At 43.1% G+C, this 21,772-nt stretch overlaps 1 protein-coding gene across 1 annotated transcript in view; it reads left to right on the top strand.

Annotated features, from left to right (window-relative positions):
- Positions 1-21,772, top strand: part of LOC124613640 (sodium/potassium/calcium exchanger Nckx30C) — a 1,525,550-nt gene that overhangs the window by 1,342,146 nt on the left and 161,632 nt on the right. The window lies entirely within an intron of this gene.

The raw sequence follows: 21,772 nt of genomic DNA on the forward strand, positions 1-21,772 counted from the left end.
TGTTTAGCCCATCCAGTACCTCACAGAGAAAAGAGAATATATCATTTTCAGTTGTCAAACGACTTCTAAAGCCGAACTGTACATTTGATAGCAAATCATGTGATATAAAATGATCAATTAACCTTGCATACACAGCCTTTTCGATGACTTTTGTAAACACTGATGGCATAGAAATAGGTCTAAAATTATCTACATTATCCCTTTCTCCCTTTTTATAAAGCAGCTTTACTACTGAGTACTTTAATCGCTCAGGAAACTGACCATTCCTAAAGGAAAAAATTACAAATATGGCTAAATACCGGGCTAACATGTGCAGCACAGTACTTTAATATTCTACTAGACACTCCATCATAACCATGAGAGTCCTTAGTCTTCAGTGATTTGATTATTGTCTCAGTCTCCCTCTTGTCTGTATCACAGCAGAGTATTGCAGACGTCAATCTCGGAAAGGCATTTGCTAAGAAATTTATATGATTTCCTGTAGATCCTAAATTTTTATTTAATTCACCAGCAATGCTCAGAAAATGGTTATTAAATACTGTACATATATCTGATTTATCTGTAACAGAAATATTTTTACTGCAAACTGACTCTATATCGTCAACCTTGTGCTGCTGACCAGACACTTCCTTCACAATTGACCATATGGCTTTAATTTTATCCTGTGAATTAGCTATTCTATTTGCATACCACACACTTTTTGCCTTGCTAATAACATTTTAAGCACCTTACAATACTGTTTGTAATGGGCTACTGTAGCTTGATTGTGAGTACTTCTAACATTTTGATATAATTCCTGCTTCGTTCTACATGTTATCCTTATCCCACTAGTCAGCCAACCAGGCTGTCCATTACTGCTAGTACCCCGTTTAGAATGTTCTAATGGAAATCAACTCTCAAAGAGCATGAGAAATTTGTTATGGAAAGCATTGTATTTATCATCTATATTATCGGCACTATAAACATCTTGCCACTCTTGTTCCTTGACAAGTTTTGAAAAACTCTCTATTGCTGTTGGATTAACTTTCCTACGTAGTTTGTAATTAAATACGACATTGGTTAGAGTACAAAAACCTTTTAGTGTTAAAATTTGTGCATCATGGTCTGAAAGGCCATTCACCCTTTTACTAACAGAATGCCCAAATAGTAATGAAGAATGAATAAAAATATTGTCTATGACTGTGCTACTGTTCACCTGCACCCTAGTTGGAAAAAACACAGTTTGCATCAGATCATATGAATTTAGGAGATCTACCTACATCCTTTTTCTTGCACAATCATGTACAAAATTAATATTGAAGTCACCACATAGAACTACTTTCTGGTACTTCCTACAAAGTGAATCAAGAACCTACTCTAGCTTAAGCAAAAATGCTCTGATGTCGGAGTTAGGGGACCTATAAAGAACAGCAATTAGAAGTTTAGTTTCACTAAATTCAACTAATGCTGCACAACTCTCAAATATCTGTTCAGTGCAGTGTCGTGATACGTCTATGGTCTCAAATGAAATACTGTTTTTTACGTACAGAGCCACTCCCCCACCCCGCAAGGAACTCCTTGAGAAACAGCCAGCCTGGTAAAGGAAGCCTCTGAATTATCAAATTATTTAAGTGGTGCTCAGATATACCAATAATTTCAGAGTTAGCATGTATTAGTAGTTCACTAACTTTATCTCTAATACCTCATGTTTTGATTAAATATGCTAATTCCTTCTCTACTTGGAAACATTACATCCTCTGGAGGTGAGCCCTTAGTTAGAGGCACTTCCTTTAAGCAGGTATACGTATCAGCTGACTGCAGTCTAAGAAAAGTGCAGCTCTAACACCAACACTATTGGAATTTTTCCATGAGTGATACCACAAATAACAGACCACTCGAGTCAATAACACAGGAAGAAAGACTGAGATTAATGAAAATCCACTAATAAGTTACTTTTACGGCAAATATTAAACAAATAAACTTTAAAATAAGTAAATGAAGTCTAAAATTTATAAAATATTAACGAGCTATTTCAACAGCAGTGCAGCACACGTGACGTCACACCAAAGATCCCAAAGTGCTCATTAGTGCTCATTAGATCCGTATCCTATACTGTGCACCTTTCTGACTGACTGAAGACGTGAATGAGTTTGTTTTGAAACTTTCACGGGGAATAATATATTTTGATTCTTTAAATTTAATTTTACATACAGAGCATAGGTCAGTAGCAAGGGCTTCGTCCAGTTTAAAGAGCATCCATCTGCTTCCATGGCTCGCTGTTCTTAGTATTTCATGAGTCGTTTAGTTACTAATTCATACGCGCATTTGTTCACGACGTTTATGGAAATCATCTTTTCGAATTTATCATCATTTCTAATCCAGTAACCGGTATTTTAGAACTTGGTTCTTTGTCTGTTACACTACCTCGTGGTGCCATAATCAGATTAAGTTTAGTTTCTGATTAAGTGTAAAGACTAGCGCCTTCAGCGGCCAATTTTGTCCTTCAGTGCACCTTTTCTTTTAAATATTTCAGAAGAGTTGCAGTGCTTTCCTCTGCGTTCGCACTTGGTCTTTGTGGCCAGTCCATGTCACGTGCCCCTTGTTTAATATCCATTAGTAGTGAGCGAAATTACGTATGGAACGAATACCTACATGTGTAACGATTTTTTTTTTTTTTTCGTTTTCCCTTAATAGATTCTTACGCACTTTTTCCACCACGGTACCTGATCTGAAATCTGCTCCTTTCATACTGAATCACTACAATACCGATAGATTTAATGATGAAGAGTCAACCCACATGCACGTTGTGTATGGGTTCTGCAGAACACAAAAAATCTTAAAGATCCTTCAAAAAGTTCATCTGTAAAAATACTCTGACGAATAATAATACAAGATTTATAAGCTGAAAGTCTTTGGCTGAACGCCGTAGTTCAGAAGGGGACTGAAAGCTCGTGTAGGCTCTGTAATGGTGTGGGGTGTGTGCAGTTGGAGTGATATAGGACCCCTGATAAGTCTAGATACGACTCTGACAGATGACACGTACGTAAGCATCCTGTCTGTTCACCTGCATCCATTCATCTCCATTGTGCATTCCGACGGACTTGAGCAATTCCAGCAGGACAACGCTTCACCGTACACGTCCAGAATTGCTACACAGTGGCTCCAGGAACACTCTTCTATGTTTAAACACTTCCGCTGGCCACCAAACTCCCCAGACATGAACATTATTGAGCATATCTAGAATGCTTTGCAACGTGCTGCTCAGAAGAGATCTCCAGCCCCTCGTACTTTAAGGATTTATGGACAGCCCTGCAGAATTCATGACGTCGGTTCCCTCCAGCACTACTTCAGACATTAGTCGAGTCCATGCCACGACGTGTAGCGGCGCTTCTGCGTGGTCGCGGGGGCCCTACACGATATTAGGCAGTTTCTTTTCCTCTTCAGTGTATTTTCGGTCATTTGGATCGCTGAATCATGTAGGTTCCCGTGACCCGCAACCTCTGGCAGCACTGCTTGGGCCGCCCAGTGAGAAATCAGGAAATCTGTTTTTCGGAGACAAATGGTTGCTTGGCAAACGGGCAACCCTCGACGCTGGCGTGTACGATGTGTTGTCGACCGTGCAGGTGTGAAGTCGCACCGTGTCAGGTTCACTGAATAGAATGGAAGAGCGCCACAACGACGTTATGTTCAACTGTCCCCGCAACGACTACAACAACTCAGACGACTTTTGCAGCTGAGAATTATTATATACATGGAGTTCGCGGGGGAAGGGGAGGGGGGGAATTACAACTTGCTAATGGTATTCGTAGCTCCACTTAGCTGTACATGAGACTGGCCAGAATGATGCTGAGCAACATTCTGTAGCTGAGATAACCGGCGGAGAACCTGAGGGCAGCGACCTGCTCGTGGCAGGAAGTGTGCGACGAGCCCAGCAGGGCCGGCGCCGGCGCCGGCGCCCGTCGCGTCAGACAGCCGTAACGACGGCGCGGAGGCATCAGCAGTGCCAGGCACTACGTAATCACGCAGCGGGAGCCCGTCTAATTACGCGCCGGCCACGCGTGGGCGCGATCGCCCCCATCCCCTCTACTTCCGGTGTTAACTGCTAATCCCGCGTCTCCAATAACTTACGCACGTCGGTCAATGACTCCGCCTGTGGAGCCGGGCCGTGACGTCCTTGAAACGAGACCGTCAAATCTCACGTTGTTTACTGAGAGACCCGACACGCCGATTTCCCTTCAAGCGAATCATAGTTCTCTATTCATTTATTCGTCGATTAGATACGACACTACTATTCCGTTGCAGCCGTAGATCGGGAAAAAAGAACAGAATCACTCACGTATGCTACTAATTTCCTGGTGATTTCCGTAAATTGTACAGTGTGTAGGGATATGTGCATATTTTCAGTGAAAGGCGAAAATGCCATCCCTCAAAAATACGAGTATTACTACACTGTGAACCCAGCAAAACTTGTTGATATAGTTATTAGAGACTATAACGATACACCAAATGGGTTGCAATCGAGCATTTCGACACCTGTCCATATACACTCCTGGAAATTGAAATAAGAACACCGTGAATTCATTGTCCCAGGAAGGGGAAACTTTATTGACACATTCCTGGGGTCAGATACATCACATGATCACACTGACAGAACCACAGGCACATAGACACAGGCAACAGAGCATGCACAATGTCGGCACTAGTACAGTGTATATCCACCTTTCGCAGCAATGCAGGCTGCTATTCTCCCATGGAGACGATCGTAGAGATGCTGGATGTAGTCCTGTGGAACGGCTTGCCATGCCATTTACACCTGGCGCCTCAGTTGGACCAGCGTTCGTGCTGGACGTGCAGACCGCGTGAGACGACGCTTCATCCAGTCCCAAACATGCTCAATGGGGGACAGATCCGGAGATCTTGCTGGCCAGGGTAGTTGACTTACACCTTCTAGAGCACGTTGGGTGGCACGGGATACATGCGGACGTGCATTGTCCTGTTGGAACAGCAAGTTCCCTTGCCGGTCTAGGAATGGTAGAACGATGGGTTTGATGACGGTTTGGATGTACCGTGCACTATTCAGTGTCCCCTCGACGATCACCAGTGGTGTACGGGCAGTGTAGGAGATCGCTCCCCACACCATGATGCCGGGTGTTGGCCCTGTGTGCCTCGGTCGTATGCAGTCCTGATTGTGGCGCTCACCTGCACGGCGCCAAACACGCATACGACCATCATTGGCACCAAGGCAGAAGCGACTCTCATCGCTGAAGACGACACGTCTCCATTCGTCCCTCCATTCACGCCTGTCGCGACACCACTGGAGGCGGGCTGCACGATGTTGGGGCGTGAGCGGAAGACGGCCTAACGGTGTGCGGGACCGTAGCCCAGCTTCATGGAGACGGTTGCGAATGGTCCTCGCCGATACTCCAGGAGCAACAGTGTCCCTAATTTGCTGGGAAGTGGCGGTGCGGTCCCCTACGGCACTGCGTAGGATCCTACGGTCTTGGCGTGCATCCGTGCGTCGCTGCGGTCCGGTCCCAGGTCGACGGGCACGTGCACCTTCCGCCGACCACTGGCGACAACATCGATGTACTGTGGAGACCTCATGCCCCACGTGTTGAGCAATTCGGCGGTACGTCCACCCGGCCTCCCGCATGCCCACTATACTCCCTCGCTCAAAGTCCGTCAACTGCACATACAGTTCACGTCCACGCTGTCGCGGCATGCTACCAGTGTTAAAGACTGCGATGGAGCTCCGTATGCCACGGCAAACTGGCTGACACTGACGGCGGCGGTGCAGAAATGCTGCGCAGCTAGCGCCATTCGACGGCCAACACCGCGGTTCCTGGTGTGTCCGCTGTGCCGTGCGTGTGATCATTGCTTGTACAGCCCTCTCGCAGTGTCCGGAGCAAGTATGGTGGGTCTGACACACCGGTGTCAATGTGTTCTTTTTTCCATTTCCAGGAGTGTACATTGACGCGAAAAACGCAGAATCAAAAAATAATTAATGTAGGATTACGAAACTTTCTGGAATATATTTGTCTCGGTAACATATTTTAGTGATTAACATTGCAACGTCACAGTTTAATGTAAGCGCGAGATAAGTCATTGAAAATGTGGAATGCTAGTACTTGTACGTTAATAACTTGTTTAACCGCCAGAATGTTGAATGCAAGCGTGCAAACATGCATGAATTGTGTTGTGCACTTGCCGGTTGTCAGTTTGTGAGATGGAGTTCCATTCCTCTTGCATTTGTTCGGTCATACAGGGACGGTTAATGCCGTTTCTGGATGACGCTGCAACTGTTGTCCGATGATGTCCCATATGTTCTCGACTGGAGACAGATCTGGTGCGCTACGTTGGTAGGTTCTAATCCTGCCTCGGGCGCGGATGTGTGTGATGTTCTTAGGTTAGTTAGGTTTAAGTAGTTCTACGTAACTGATGACCTCAGATGTTAAGTCCCTTACTGCTCAGAGCCATTTGAATAGATCTGGTGATTGAGCAAGCCAAGACAGCATGTCGATACTCTGTAGGGCATTTTGGGCTACAACAGCGGAATGTGGGCGAGCGTATTACTGTTGGAAAACGCCCCTGAAATGCTGTTGATGAATGGCAGCACAACATGTCGATCACAGGATTGACGTAAAAATCTGAAATCAGGGAGCACGGGGTAACCGCGACGGTACGCCTGCTGTCACACGAAATCGCGCCCCAGACCATAACTCCCGGTGTAGGTTCAACGAGTCTAAAACGCTGGCAGTTTGGTTTCAGGGCTTCATCTGGCCTCCTTCTAGCATACACACAGCCATCACTGGCACCAACGCTCAATCATCTTTCATCAGTAAACACAACTCACTTCCATCCCGCAATCCAATGGGCTCTCGCTTGACATCATTGAAGTCGCAAATGGTGGTGGTTTGAGGTCAGTGGAAGGCACGCTACAGGGTGTCTGGCTCGGAGCTGTCCTTGATTTGATTTGAAACTGTTCGTTGTATCGATGTGGCACTGTAGTGCCAACTACTGTTCAAATTGCTGCTGCAGATCAGAACGATGCCCCCGAGCCATATGTCGAACATGATGATCTTTAAACAAGAAAGAAAATTTATTAGGAATTAAATGCCTAATGATCGAAATAAATGATATTAAACAGACTCTAATTGCGATCGCGAGAATAAATTAGAGCACATACACTGAGGTGTGAAATAAACAGCAAGTGCAGGGAAGCTAAAACGAAATGGTTGCATGAAAAATATGAAGAAATAGAGAGAAATGATTGTCGAAAAGACTGATTCAGCATAGAAGAAAGTCAAAACTACTTTCGGTGAAATTAAAATCAGAGTTGGTAAAATTAAGCATGCAACGGGAATTGTCTGATACAGTGCAAGAAGAAACACGAGTCGATTTAGAAGAAATATGGGATCGAGTATTAGAATCAGAATTTAAGAGAGCTTTCGAGGACTTAAGATCAAATAAGGCAGACAGGATGATAGCACTCTATCAGAATTTCTAAAATGGTGGGGGAAGTAGTGAAAGTAGCAACAAAGCGAACATTCAAATTGGTATGTAGAATGTATCAGTCTGGTGACATACCATCTTACTTTCGGAAAAACATCACCAACACAATTCCTAAGACTGCAAGAGTTGAAAAGTGCGAGAACTTTCGCACAATCAGCTTAAGAGCTCATGCATCCAAGTTTCTGACAAGAATAATATACAGAAGAATGAAAAAGAAAATTGAGGATGTGTTCAAGGACGATCAGTTTGGCTTCAGGAAAAGCAAAGGCACCAGAGAGCCAATTCTGACGTTGCGGTTGATAATGGAAGCAAGATTAAGGAAAAATCCCACGTTCATAGGATTTGTCGACTTGGAAAAAGCGTTCGACAATGTAAAATGGTGCAACATATTCTAAATTCTGAAAACAATAGGGGCAAGCTACAGGGAGAGACGGGTAATATACAATATGTAAAAGAGGGGATAATAAGAATGGACGACCAGGAACGAAGTGCTCGAATTAAAAAGGGTGTAAGACAGGGATGCAGTCCTTCGCCCCTACTGTTAATCTGTACATCGAAGAACCAGTGATGGAAATAAAAGAAAGGTGAAAGAATATAAATGATACGATTCGCTGAAGACGATGCTATTCTGAGTGAAAGTGAAGAAGAATTACATGATTTGCTGAATGGAACGAACAGTCTAGTGAGTGCTGAATATGGACTGAAAGTAAATCGAAGAAAGACGAAAGTACTGAGAAGTAGCAGAAATGAGAACAGTGAGAAACTTAACATCAGGATTGATAGTCACGTAGTAGGTGAAGTTAAAGAATTCTGCTACCTAGGCAGCAAAACAACCAATGACGGAGCAAGGAGGACATCAAAAGCAGACTAGCAATGGCAAAAAGGGCATTTCTGTCCAAGAGAAGTCTACTGTCATCAGACATAGACCTCAATTTGAGGAAGAAATTTCTGATAATATATGTTTGTAGCACAGCATTGCATTGTAGTGGAACATAGACCGTGGGAAAACTGGAACAGAAGAGAACCGAAGCATTTGAGATTTGGTGCTACAGACGAATAATGAAAATTAGGTGGACTAATAAGGTCAGGAATGAGAAGGTTCTGCGCAGAATCGGCGAGGAAAGAAATATGTGGAAAACACTTGAAAGAAGAAGGGACAGGGTGAATGGACCTCTATTAAGATAGCAGGGAATGACTTCCATGGTACTAGAGGTTGCTGTAGAGGGAAAAAACTGTAGAGAAAGACAAAGATCGGAATACATCCAGCAAATAATTGAGGACGTACGTTGCAAGTGCTACTCTAAGATGAAGAGACTGGCACAGGAGAGGAATTCGTGGCGGGCCGCATCAAACCAGTCAGAAAACTGGTGACCAAAAGAAACCAGCGGCGACGCGTCGTGGCATAGAAGCAAAGAGGTCTTGGTAGGTTGCTTGAAGGGTTTAGCACCACATCTGCATATGTACGTCACTTTGTTCCCGTAAATTCTGGAGAGGGGGACGATGAGCTCTGATTCTACGTTCAATCACATCACAGATGTGTTCAAACGGGTTCAGATATGGCGAGCTATGGGGCCAGTACATCAATTGGAACTCGGATCTGTGTTCCTCAAATCACTCCATCACACTCCTGGCCTTGTGACATGACGTATTACCTTGTTGAAAAATGCCACTACTGTCGGGAAATATGATCGTCTTGAAGGGGTGTACATTGTCTGCAACCAGTGTACGATACTCTTTGGCCGTCATGGTGCCTTGCACGAGCTCTACTGGACCCATGGATTCCGACGTAAATGTTCTCCAGAGCATAATGGAGCTGCCGCCACCTTGTCTCCGTTTCGCAGTACATGTGTCAAGGAGCTGTTTCCTGGAAGACGACGGACTTGCGCCCTCTCATCAGCATGGCGAAGAAGGTATCGCGATTCATCAGACCATGCAATGCTCTGCAATTGTGCCAACGTTCAGTGCCAATGGCCACACGCCCATTTCAGTCGTAGTTGCCGATGTCGTACCTTTAACATTGGCACATTCATGGATCGTCGGCTTCGGAGCCCCTTCGTTTGGAGCATTCGGTGAACTGTGTGTTCAGACACACCCGTACTCTGCCCAGCGTAAAATCCTGATGTTAGTTCCGCCACAGTTCGCAGCATGTCCTGTTTTACCAGTCTGTCCAGCCCACGACGTCCGAAATCTGTAATGAGGGGTGGCTGCTCAACCCGACGATGTCTGGACGTGGTTTCACCTTGGTTTCGCCATGTGCTGGAGACACTCACCTCAGCACTCCTCCAAAATCCTACAAGTCTTGCACTTCCCGAAATGCTCATGCAGAGCTTCTAGGCCATCATAATCCGCCCTTACTTAAACTCATATACATTATACGCCTTCCCCATTCTACACAAGGACAGCACACTCACTGATACAACATGCCCTTTGCGTTTTTTGACTAGCAGTCATTCCTCGCCAGGTGTCAGCTATCACCTGGACGTTATTATGCCGATATTAGGTCGATGGTCATAATGTTCTGCCTATGCTGTCTCTATGCTGCCTATATAGCAGACCATAATTGCGGAAGTGTTGTTCATGCAGGGTTTTACACATGAACTGACCCCTCGACCACGTCTCATAAATGTTCGATGGGTGGCCAAATCGTTCACTCGAATTGTCCAGAATGTTCCTTACATCAGTCGCGAACAATTGCGGCCCGGTGTTCAAAATGGTTCAAATGGCTCTGAGCACTATGGGACTTAACATCTGTGGTCATCAGTCCCCTAGAACTTAGAACTACTTAAACCTAACTAACCTAAGGACATCACACACATCCATGCCCGAGGCAGGATTCGAACCTGTGACCGTAGCAGTCGCGCGGTTCCGGACTGCGCGCCTAGAACCGCTAGACCACCGCGCGGCCCGGTCTCATGGCGCATTGCCATGCACAAAACTTCCATCACTGTTTGGAAACATGAACTCTGTGAATGACTGCAAATGGTCTCCAAGTAACTGGACATAATCGTTTTCAGTCAATGGCCTGTCCATTTGGACCAGAGTGCCCAGTCCAGCCGATACCATTATGCAGCAACCACCAGCTTGTACAGTGCCTTGATGACAGCTTGGGTACACGGCTTCGTGGGGTCTGTCCCACATTCTTACCAACTGAAATCTGGACTCATCTGACAAGGCCAAGGTTCTCCAGCCATCTAGGATCCAACCGACACGGTCACGAGTCCAGAAGAGGCGCTGCAGGGGATATCTTGCTGTCAGTAAAGGCAATTGCGTCGGTCGTCTGCTGCAATAGGGATTAACACCAAATTTCGCCGCACTGTTCTAACGGATACGTTCGTCGTACTTCCGACGTTGGCACGCAGTGTTACTTGCTTGTTAGCATTGACAAATCTATGCAAACGCCGCTGCTCTCGGTCGTTAAGTAAATGTTATCGGCCCATGGTGAGAGGTAATGCCTGAAATTTGGAGCACTCTTGACACTATGGATCTCGGAATATTGAATTCGCTAACGCTTTCTGAAGCAGAATGCCCCATGTGTCTAGCCCCAACTACCATTCTGCGTTCGAAATCTGTTAATTCCCGTCGTGCGGTTATAACGTCGGAAACATAATGTCGGAAACCATTTCATATGAATCACCTGAGTACAACGACAGCCCCGCCAATGCGCTGCCTTTCATACCTTGTGTACGTGCCATCTTTATATGTGAGTATCGCTGTGCCATGACTTTTGTCACCTCAGTGCATTAGCGATTTTCTGCTATTTCATTCCCGTGTTGACTGACGAAAAGCTGTCTACATACCTCTTCCCAACACAGGTTCTCTAAATTTACTCACAACGCTGCCTTGGTTCCAATGATTCCGATTTCAATTCCCCGTCTTTCTGTCTTACACTTTCGTGACGGCTTTACTCGTGTCTTACGATCCTAGAAGCGTGCCTAATAAATTCGCCGATCCCTAATGTCATGCCTAGTGAATAAGGAAAGCAATCGCTAGAACAGTGCTTGAAACTCGGTCAAACTGCCTTATTCTATGTAATTTTCTCTACATGTGCAAATCTATTTTCCCAGAACACTTTCAAGACAGCTAGGTCTTCCCTACTACTTGACCACTCGCTTTACTAAGTCGTCCCATTTCGTATTCCTTTCTAGCAAGCCCGGATCTAGGGGGCGGGTTGGGGGGGGGAGGAGGAAACTGGGATATCTGCCCCCCCCACCCCCACCCAGCAATTTTAGGGGGTGTCAATTCATATTCTTGAGGAAAAACCTTGTTTCACGAAGCGCCTAGTATCAAACGCACGTTGGTCTATCGATTGTTCACATGATTTTTAAATGTGAGATCTCAGGCTTTCCCGGCGAATGTGCTGCATCCAAGGTTCTCGGGTGTCCAGCCGGATCCGTTCGACGAACGGCTGGACACCCGAGAACCTTGCATGCAGATTTTTAAATGCATCGCTGTTGGTTTTAAACATTTTTGAACAGATTCTAAGTTGATATATGAATGAATCATAAGTTGATTTTTGAATGTGAGCATAGCGTACGTGATGTCTCTACCAGGGGAACACAAAAATAAAAAACTTTCCCACAGAGAAAAGGGGGTGGGGCTATACGAGCTGAGCCGAAAAAACCCGAACGGATGAATGCCAATCATTTGTTTATGTGGTTGATTGGGTGTACGAATGATAGGCGTTGTTATAATTACTAACTAAATCCATAAATTCAGACTATCAGAGTGGAAATAAACGACTAACAGGAATAACAGATTGGAAAGATTACATATTATCTTATTGGTGTATCCAAGAAAATGAAATTTTGTCGGAAAATTTTTGCCAGATCGCTTACTACTAAGAACCAGTTGTACAGTCCTCGGTTAGTAGCCGCTTAATTCTATTCCCGGAATAGCGCGGAGAAAGCGTTTTACGAACACGCCCAATCGGAGAATAAACGCTGGATAACTAAACTGGTGATTCTGGCAGGGTTAGTGAGGTTAGTCGGAGAATAAGTTTTGACAATGGCAGGATAAGTACAGCATTAGTAATGGCAAGGTGGTGTGTTAGAAAGAGGAAGGAGAAGAAACGGAGACTTCACACAAATTATGTGGAAGATTATGATGATGTCAAATTTATATAAAAATTTCACACTACAACTACTATTCGATCTCATGCTTGAGAAACTGGAACATTTAAATGAAATATAAAACTATTTCCAAACATAAAGCTTTTTACTTGTAGCAGGCCAAATGGGCATTTGATATTAGTACTGCGTTCATTATATTCTGTCTTGATATTTATGTAAATGAGGTAGATAAAAATCACCATTTGCGCCAAAACAGTCTCGTTTATATGGCGTTTGCTACAATTGCTGCAATATTAGCAAGACTTATTTCGTTTTATCTAGCAGACAGTGACAACATAGACATAATGAAATAGAGAAACCACACCAGCTTTTTCGGTATTAGACAACGACACTTTGATTTTTCATGTAGAAAAACGTTTGACGAACTTTAATGAGGTTAACAGATACTTTCGCAGAAAGGAAAGCACGCCGTGTAAAGCTAGAGCGACATTAGAGACAAAAAAATGCTGGAACCTAACGACTGAAGAAATGTGTACTGTCTTGGTTGTCACTTGTCTTTACTGCTTTTATTTTTCCTACATATAATTTTATGTCACACAAAACAGACAGTCGTAAGCTAATCCCACCCAGTATTAATTGTGAGTTTTTTGAAAGAGGGTAAGATGTCAAACGGACCGAATGCGAGCAGAAGAAGCACATCCGGACATAAATTCCACTGTCCTGATTATAGGTTTGATGGATGCCATTACAAAATATATACATTTGAATTCCACAAAGCGAAGTACGGTGACGTGCGGCGGATGAATGATGTGCATGGTATTGCACTTTAGCACACTTAAGACCGAATAACATGTCTTACACTTCCTCGAATATATATTTTTTATACATCAAACTCTTCAGAAAGATGTGCGCTACAACATAAACATGTTTTTGAAAAGTCGATTTTTTTTAAATTTTTGACGTTCTATCTCCAAAGCTCGAGGGGGAGAACGAGGGGTGCCCCTATCAAATTTTTGTCCCGGTTCGGAATGTCGTAGATCCGGGACTGCTTTTTAGTACTACTACTATTTATAGATACGATGTGCTCAAAATGTTCGCCACTAATCACGTAAACGACCTGATTATCTTGAGGCATAGCGCCTTTCCAGACGAGAGTAGGTAACTTCATACAGACGGTGAGTCATAGTTCTAGCACGACATATACGCTTACTGTGGGGCAAATCCAAGCTACTGTGAGGTAAGAGATACTTTCGCAGAAAGGAAAGCACGCCGTGTAAAGCTGTAGCAAGATTAGAGAGAAAAAAATGCTGGAACCTAACGACTGAAGAAATGTGTACTGTCTTGCTTGTCACTTGTCTTTACTGATTTCATCTTTCCTATATATAATTTTTGGCACAAAGGTCTCAGCATCTTACAGACTATGAAATCCTATGTGGGAAAAACAATGTTTTTGGGAAATGCAACTATGAAAATTAAGTATTTTATTAATATGTGCTGCCGGCCGAAGTGGCCGAGCGGTTCTAGGCGCTACAGTCTGGAACCGCGCGACCGCTACGGTCGCAGGTTCGAATCCTGCCTCGGGCATGGATGTGTGTGATGTCCTTAGGTTAGTTAGGTTTAAGTAGTTCTAAGTTCTAGGGGACTCATGACCTCAGAAGTTAAGTCCCATAGTGCTCAGAGCCATTTGAACCATTAATAAGTGCTGATTTAATATATTTAGTTATTAGTGTGAATGAAAGTGTGAATGCGAAGTAACATAATAAACGAATACTGTTATGTCCATTAACTGAGTATACGGTAGCGTGAAAACTGTGTCAGTACAGAGTGCGATTCACATTCTCAGAAGAAATTTGTAATGTATAATTAACCAGTTTATGGTACTGCGAAACAAGAAATACTTCGCGAGAATTCAGTTATTTTTATATCTGTGGGTTTTATAAATTTGTTCGTTTAATAAATTGTTCATAAAAGCCATTATGTTGTGTTTGGTTTGTAGTAAAAGATGAGGGGTTGCGTTGTTTGTTATGATATCGGATTGGCTAGTTAAACTTGACCGTGAAGTGACGCAAAGTGAACGCGAACAAGTGAGAAAGACGAACGCGAGATTTTCCGATTTTTCTGTGCAAACTGTCACTTCTGAATAACCAAAATCAGAGTGACACTTTGTGCGAGTAGTGAGCGCAAACTGAACATTCGAAGTGATCAATTTGCGTAATATTAGAGCGAGAATTCTGTCACAGATAATCCATTTTGTAATCCTTTTTCTAACAGAAACGGCTTCCTGACACTTAAATCTATACTCGATGTTAACAAATTTCTCTTCTTCAGCAACGCTTCCTTGCCAGTCTACATTTTATATCCTCTCTACTTCGACCATCATCAGTTATTTTGCTCCCCAAATAGCAAAACTCATTTACTACTTCAAGCGTCTCATTTCCTAATCTAATTCCCGCAGCATCATCCGATTTAATTCGACTACATTCCACTATCCTCGTTTTGCTTCTGTTGATGTTCATCTCATATCCTCCTTTCAAGACACTGTCCATTCCGTTCAGCTGCTCTTCTAGGTCCTATGCTGTCTTTTGCTTCCTTTACTGCTTGCTCAATACACAGATTGAACAACATCGGGGATAGGCTACAACCCTGTCTCACTCCCTTCCCAACCACTGCTTCCCTTTCATGCCCTTCGACTCTTATAACTGCCATCTGGTTTCTATGCAAGTTGTAAATAGCCTTTCGCTCCCTGTATTTTACCCCCGTCACCTTCAGTGTATGAAAGAAAGTATTCCACTCAACATTGTCAAAAGCTTTCTCTAAGTCTACAAATGCTAGAAACGTAGGTTTGCCTTTCCTTAATCTATTTTCTAAGATACGTCGTAGGGTCAGTATTGCCTCACGTGCTCCAATATTTCTGCGGAATCCGAACTTAACTTCAGTGAAATGACAATACGTGCAACATCGCGCGCGTCATCGCTGCCCGGGTAGAGGGAGTTACATCACATAACGTTTACTGTACGACGAAGCCGAACTGTCGAATGCGCAATGGAGAGAATCTGCCGATGTCGAATAATAAAAATGGTTCAAATGGCTCTGAGCACTATGGGACTCAACTGCTGAGGTCATTAGTCCCCTAGAACTTAGAACTAGTTAAACCTGACTAACCTAAGGACATCACACACATCCATGCCCGAGGCAGGATTCGAACCTGCGACCGTAGCGGTCTCGCGGTTCCAGACTGCAGCGCCAGAACCGCGCGGCCACTTCGGCCGGCGTCGAATAATACAGTAATAAGATTCCCTATCTTGGAGTCTGACTCAAATAAACTTCCATTTCCGCGAAGACGTTTCGCCGAGTAACATCCGGGCAGAAGCGGTAGAATAACTCCCCAACCAGACAGACAACACTTCAGAGACGTGTGGGCGTAGCAGAGCAGCAGCGGATATCTCACCACAGACCATCCACCTCACCCATTTAAGAAAACAACCCGTCTGAGCATCTAGCTAATGGGCTGCTGCGTAAAACGTTACGGGCAGGACATATTGATACTAAGGCTGGTGCAAGAGCCTACTTACCTCTCAGCTTTAGGTTGAGTACCCTCTTTGCTCTCCTTAGATATCCCCTTAATCTGAGGATTAGATTGTCTTGTCATCTACATCTATACTCTGTAAGCCACCTGATGTTGTATGGTGGTTCGTTCTTTTGTATCATTATCACTTCTGCCGTTTACCTTTTCCAATCGTGGATGGTACAAGGAAAAAATTGTTATTGCTAAGCTACCATGCGAGTTCCTATCTCTGTAATTTTGCCTTCACGGTCTATCCTTGAAATATGCGTTGAGGGAAGCAATATATTGGTTGACTCTTCTAGAAATGTACCCTCTCGTCATTTAAACAGTGACTCACATCGTGATGCGCAACGCCTCTCTTGCACCGTCTGCCGCCGGAATTGTGGGAACATCTCCGTGACGCTTCCACGCTTACGAAACGAACATATGACAAAATATGCTGTTCTTCTTCCGAGATCCTCTGTTTCATCGTATGAGTCCTATCTGGTAATGCTCTTAATATTTGTCGGACGATGATTTCGTAAAATAGCTCCTTCGAGGATAGACATACAACCTGAGGATTATTTCATGAATCTCAAACTGGAATTTGTCTTTCCTATGATTACTTTTATATGGTCGTTCCACTTTATGAAAATCAAGAAAACAATATATCGCTTTGATTTTGTGGCTGAACCCGCGAACTACTAACCCAGTCCGTTATGATAAACACCCTGGAAATCACACCTAGTCTGATCGGTGTATCGGACTGATTGTTGTGTGTCTTATCGTAACAGGTAAGACATCTCGAGTCGGCTGACTGTGAGAGAAACTTCTCCCTCATATACACCGTAGATTTTGTAGACCCCTTTTTTGCCTAATGCCTTAATGATATTTACTCTAGAGCTTCTCAAATTCCTTCGCCGGCGAGCCCTTTCGTCGAGGCACATTTCTTCATGACCCCACCCACTGTTATAAATGTAATTAGTACCAATTCTGCATGTGTTTTTCTACTTAACCACTATGTCAATAATCCTGATTGCTGAAACTCTGACCTAGTTAATACTTGCGCGAAAAAACTTCAAGACAGATCCCAACAACTGTGTGAAGTTTGTAGTGTCAGTCGATTCATAAATCTCAACTACAAATTTCGGGCCTCTTTTAATTCCAGCTATAAGAAGCTCACACTAGTTGTTAGTCATTTTCAAAATCCGTCTACCTGATGTATCTTTTGAAAGTGGCATTCCTTCAGCACCGGGACCATCCTGCTGCAACAGGTATGTACAAATAGATAGAGCGTGTTGTGCCGTCGCACTCAAATAAACCAAAAATTGGAATATGGCTATCCGTGTTTCCCGCAATCAAGTGTTTTACCGTGCTTTGCCATAGGAGAGTCAAAACGAGCGAGTAAACTGTGTTGAGTTGCGTAGCTGACATTTTTTTTTATCCAAAAATAATCCCAAATACCTAGCAGTGGATGAGTGGTTGAACCTGTCAAAGACCAAGATAACAGGTAGATTTCCTGCTTCATTACTGTTTACTGTCTTGGTCATTGACAGATTCAAAGTGGTTCAAATGGCTCTGAGCACTATGGGACTTAATTTCTGAGGTCATGAGTCCCCTAGAACTTAGAACTACTTAAACCTAACTAACCTAAGGACATCACACACATCCATGCCCGAGACAGGATTCGAACCTGCGACCGTAGCGGTCGCGCGGTTCCAGACTGTAGCGCCTAGAACCGCTCGGCCACTCCGGCCGGCTTGACAGATTCAATCAATTTTCCACTATGAAGATTATTTGTGGCTCTAAGAGAATGCCAACCAGTAACTCAACACAATTCACTCACTGGTTTCCGACTTAGTACGTCAAAGCACGGTAGGGAACGCTGGACTACGTTTATCAGAATGCTGTATGTCGCAGACTAAAACTTCTAACAGAGTTACACTGTGAATGAAACTGAACAACGTGCTAGATCCCCGAACATAACAGATCACAATCTGTCTTTATCCATTCGCGCCCGGGAGAAGCAAGTGTCATGCGAAGCGTACTGATAATTAAGGTCAAAGTGTTGTGTCTTCGATAACACTCAATGCGACAACGGAACTCGATAGCAGCCGACAAATGAAGAACCTTCCAGACGCCATATTGGATTTCATCGTTTTTTACTTATGTCACAAACAAGTCATTTTCACTTCGATTTGTTATAATTAAATGTCAGTTAATCACATATCAGTAATAAAAGCCTTTAGTGTATCCTAAGATGAAAGTATAAGATGACTAATGAGAGTCAGAAGTTGTATGAGTTCACCATAGTGTGGTGGAGAAAGAAGTGCAGTGCAGTTACGAAGTGGAAAATAGTGGGTCAGCTTTTTTTATAGACCTTCATGTTTGTAAAATATTCTGGAGCTTTCTTATTAGTTCAATAGAAAAGTGTTTTGTAATGTTCGATGTTATATACATATAAAAACGCTCTCTTGCATATTCCAAAAATGGTCGCCTACATCACGTTCACGTTAACTGCAAAAACTGTCGAGACAATGTGATAATGAACATTATGAATGACATGCTGATAGTAGATCCATATATCAACTTGCAAATATATATAAAAGACTACAGTTGCGTGACAACTTTCGCTTTTTAATGATGAAGTGGCAAGTGGCAAAACCTCAACGCTACTTCAATGAAGGTCTCGGAATCAGAGGACGCCACCTTGCTTTTTATTAAAAATAAGGAAACACAATCTTTAGTAGAGCAAGGCTAACGGTAATACTTGAATATAAGTTCACAGAGTCTAATCTTCACTTACCGAGCATAATTGTAAGTTCAAAAAATTATTTCTATGCGGCATTAATGACCGTTCGAAGTCGCATACTAGCAAATTCGCTTATAAACGTTCTCCGAGGCTTGTTTGATTACTAAATCACTTTACATGAAATCATATTCCGTCCACAGCACATACGTGGTCTCTCTCCAAAAACTAGTTCAAGACTACCTGCACAGAGCGCGTTTCTAATTCCTCGGTTTATTTATCCAATGATCGTCAATATTGAATAAAATACTAATTACAATGTGAGTTTGATTTTTAAAGTTACTGAATCATGGTCAGGAAGTGTGGATAATACCGACAGTCCACTTGGAGTCTATATAAATATTTGAATAGTTACAATTAATAAACAGAGTTAGGCATTTCCCGTAAGTCCCGCAGTGTGAAACACCGCATTCTCTGTACTCTCCAGTAAGAAACGGCTCCTACCCGCATTTAAAGGCAATCAGTGTAAGAATAAAGGGTGACATTCACGTAAATAACCGCTGACCATCTGTCGTTTTATGGAAATAGGGACTGCTACCGTTCGTAGCTCCTTTTTGGCATACAGCAGCGAAACCTTTTCTAGACCGTGCGATGGGATCTAATAAAATATGGGTCGACGTGTAGTATAAAATGCCACAAGATAATCAGTTATCTTGAGGTGGCATATCTGTCAAAAACAGATTGTGGCTTCAATAAAAAGAAAATTTTATAAAAACGTGGCTGTTGGCCGTTCATCATCGTACATTACAGGTCAATGGATAATGCTGGGTACGCAATTTTCGCGATTGAAAGGTAACGTCACATGAAATGGCCGAGCTGTGGGTGTGAAGAATACGGAGCGCACTCAGAGAAGTCGTAAAAATGTCGCGGAAGAAGTGCTGAAGGAAACTTCAGATGCCGACCTCAGCATGGGATTGGCCGTAAAACGAGTGGCTCTGAACTGCGGGGTCAGTTACCGCAGAGGAACCCCTGGCACCGATTGCGATCTCAAGGCACGTTGAGGATGAGATCTCTGAACCTGATAACTGTCACTAGCATTGGCAACCTCAGATGGGGAGACGGTAAAAACGAGGGAAAATAAAATACCTAGTGGTTCATAAGACAAAAGAAACTGTAGAACTGAGAGTCTTTCATTACTGTAAAAATGAGAAATTCTTCACAGCATGCCACCAACATGCTGGCTACAGCTATTGCCATCAGTTCAGAGAGTGACCGTAAACTGGAACCGTGCTATAAAATCATATTTACACGTAAATGCAGTTTAAATTTTTTTCGCCACAACTATGCAAACTATTGTTAATTACGTGAGCAGTTATCAGGCTCACAGCACTGGCATACTTGCCTATATTGTCAGGCTGGTGTTATACAACTTTTACGTTTAAAGAACAACTAAAACGTTTTAATGTTTTGGTAGCCTTACACAGTGACGAACTTGACGTTTTACACCGTCGCTAAGCTGAAAAGGTCTGAAGATGGTCCATAACGACCGACGTAGTTGATGACCTATACTAATCGCAAGCGTGACTGTAATAAAAAATCAGTTATAAAAAAAGGCTTATTAATTGCTGCGATGGTTACCTGTGATTGTGTTCTCTCTCTCTCTCTCTCTCTCTCTCTCTCTCTGTGTGTGTGTGTGGGGGGGGGGGGGGGGGGGGGGAAGGGGGGAGGGGGGGAGGGGGGGACATGGAAACATGAAATACTGCAAACGTTTCCTGTTAGACTACTACAGTTACTGGTCATAAGATTTGTCACTAGCTCAGCCTTTTCTCCCTTCTCTCCTTCGCTCCTTTCCCCCTTCCGCTGCTCTTCTTGCACTACAACCGTCACTACGTATAACGGACATCGTGACACCTAAAACAGGAATCGTTTCCCTAAATTATTCCAGCGAATGCTGGCGTGGTTTTCCTCAGCAGTCCAAAGTCGCTTTTGTTCTCCATCCTTATCCAGTGAACCAGTTCTTGGGCTGTAATACTCTAGAGGTTGACATGACGTTAAATTCTTACCTATTCCCCAATACTTTCATCCTCATTTTCTTCATTTTCATGTATTACTGACAGATTCGCCTTGACCTCGCTGATCCCGTTTTCCAACAGCTTTATCCTCTTCATGTAACGAGGGGGCTTAAAATATTACGTCGCTGTTTTCAGATAATTAAGTAACAAATGTACATAAAGATTTTCTTGGCGTGCGCGATGGGCCCTCCCTATTGCTTTTCCTGGTACTGTTAATTCATATTTGCTTTTGTAAACAGATATCCGAGTATCCATTAACCGTCCAAGCACGTCGGACTTCCTAGATAGGAGAGGAAGTTTCATAAATCATAACACAACTTCTTTTACCAAATATATTGATAGAGTGCGTGTTTCTTTCTTTTTTCAATTATCAGTTTGCTGGTTTTTGTTTACCTCATAAATCAGAAGACAAAATATTTCCAGAATGATTAAAACCCTCTCTTCGTACACAAAGAAAAACTTCTTAGCGACTCAGTTAAAGATAACCATCACTCATTTCTGTTACAAATATCGCACATAATATTATCTACATATATAACTTTGAATATACTTTATGCCGACTGATTTACCATTAGGCCGTTAAAATTTCGGCGCTTCATTTTTAACCGAAGGTAAACAAATGGAGTTATTTACTAATAATAAAAACTCATATATTCATAGGTCTTTTGAAAAAAATTCTTCTTTACCCACAGCGGATCAAGTTCCCATCAAGCATATTGACTGTTCCCTGACGCAATGACTGACAATATTCTCTTCGGCAATCTGACGAGAAGTAACTAATTGTGTGATATGAATTACCCGGAACAATTACACCACTTTGACATTTCATGTTATCTTTTCTATAACA

The sequence above is a fragment of the Schistocerca americana genome, chromosome 4 (genome assembly GCF_021461395.2).
Source record: "Schistocerca americana isolate TAMUIC-IGC-003095 chromosome 4, iqSchAmer2.1, whole genome shotgun sequence".
Taxonomy (NCBI): domain Eukaryota; kingdom Metazoa; phylum Arthropoda; class Insecta; order Orthoptera; family Acrididae; genus Schistocerca; species Schistocerca americana.